A 1,880-nucleotide genomic window follows, 5' to 3' on the forward strand; every position below is an offset into this window, starting at 1 on the left:
TTATCTGTAATACTTTTGGTTGCTTTTCATTTGCAGGTACGAGCCAAGTACAAGTTATTTCTCAGTTGCCATTTTACTCTTTGTTTCTTGGTTACATATTATGGATTGCATGCTGATCACTTTGAGTAGAAAAAAATGAGAAAGAAAAAGATGGTCTGGTGCAGCTTTTGTAAAGCACCCTCTTGTACAAGTGCTGTTGCTCTTGTAAACTTCTTGTTGCTGGATTCAACCCTTTTTGTCAATAAAAGTATTATTGATTGTTAAAAATAAAACTAAAAGATCTATACTTTTTAGGAAGGCCTATTATTTTGTTGTCTATCTAGTGTTTCTTGTACTTCCGTTACTTCTTTTTCCGGACTGTCTTTTCCCCTTGTGCCGAGGGTCTATCGGAAACAACCTCTCTACCTTTGAGGTAGGGGTAAGGTCTGTGTCTAGAAAGGCCATAGCTTATTTACTTCATCTCAATTTTTCCACTCATAGCCTTAGTTATTCAGAATAACTTTAATGTTTCTGAATGCCTAGTATTTATGCTTTACTAATTTAAATTCATGGGAAAACATAAATTTTGAAAGCCTTGCCTTTTTTACTTTATTTGTTTTTGTTTTTATCTGAGAGAAAGTTGATGTGTGCTGAAAAGTATGTGCATATTCCTTTCTAGAGTGATATTGATGTAGTTGTATAGTTAATAATCTGCTTTTTTTTTTTTCATTTGGGGTCATGTGAACTCTTCGGTCTAATGAATGAACTTTGCAGACACGAAATCCTCCAATACTACCGCCATTTTCTGCCATATTAGCAGGTAACTACAAATCTTTACCTTTTCAGTTTCCGAACGCCTTTTGAAAGATATGCACTAATTTCAGTATCAGTACAGAGTTTAGTGAAGTACTGTAATAGAAAAGAAAATTTCCGAGGATTAAAGGATCATTATAGAAATACTTTTTTCTGAAGGAAAACATATAGGACCCTAAGCATCAGAACTGAATGTGTACGAAAAGTCTCCCATTTGTCAGATCTTGGCTGTTTTGGTTTAGCACTTTTCGCCTCGATTGACTTTTGATTTTTATTGATACTTGACCCTACTGTTCACAGTAAATGAACAATTTGTCCTCTTTCGTGTTAGGATTCTGTATTATGAGGTGTAATAGCTGTTAGCGGTCATAAGTGAGTAAGATGATTATCTAGATTATTGCTAGTTACATGATTATGCTGTTAACAAACTTCGGAAACACCAGGCAATAAGAAAGTGAGGAATGCAACTGTCTCTACAGACTAGATTCTAAATTTCAACAAGAGATTGTTGAGATATTTTATTCAAGTAGATTCTAAGTCTTCTTTTTGCACTTTGTTTTTTCATGAGATTTTTGTTTTGAGTAGCTCGGTAATATTCCTTGGTGGAAATGTTTTAGATGGATCTGATCCAGATACGGTGGCAAAGTCGTTGAATAAGTTTGTGAACTATGGGAAGAGGAACAAAGAGACGGTGGCTGAGCTGCTAGTGAAGCTTTTAATCAAGGTACTGTTAATTCAATAAATCTGGCCTTATCTTAAAGTGCGGCTGTGCATGAGATTCCCAGTTCCTAGCAAACATCCAGTTTTTTGTCTCATTGTGGTCTCATTTCATTGCAGTTATTGTCGATTGAAAAGCTATGGGCCAAAGGACTATGTGCAAGCACCTACGAAGCATCTTGGCTATCTAGAACATGGGACTCCAAAGTTTGCTGCATCAGTGTAGTTATCTTCGCATGTTAATGTTCTCTGCGCTTTGCAATTTTTGAAGTGCTGAATTAATGGCTTATTGTGATCTCCACAGGTTGAAGATTTCACTGATCGGTCTCAAAATGTTGCAAGGGCTGTGGGGAAAGGAGAAGTAAAGCGCA

General features: G+C 36.1%; 1 long non-coding RNA gene across 1 annotated transcript; it reads left to right on the forward strand.

Annotated features, from left to right (window-relative positions):
* LOC107854709 lies at window positions 1-1,880 on the forward strand. Its single transcript, XR_007051099.1, has 5 exons — window positions 1-36; window positions 754-799; window positions 1,410-1,516; window positions 1,630-1,731; window positions 1,814-1,880. It is a non-coding gene; the product is annotated as an uncharacterized LOC107854709 (long non-coding RNA).

Source organism: Capsicum annuum, unplaced genomic scaffold, assembly GCF_002878395.1.
Source record: "Capsicum annuum cultivar UCD-10X-F1 unplaced genomic scaffold, UCD10Xv1.1 ctg72307, whole genome shotgun sequence".
NCBI lineage: Eukaryota > Viridiplantae > Streptophyta > Magnoliopsida > Solanales > Solanaceae > Capsicum > Capsicum annuum.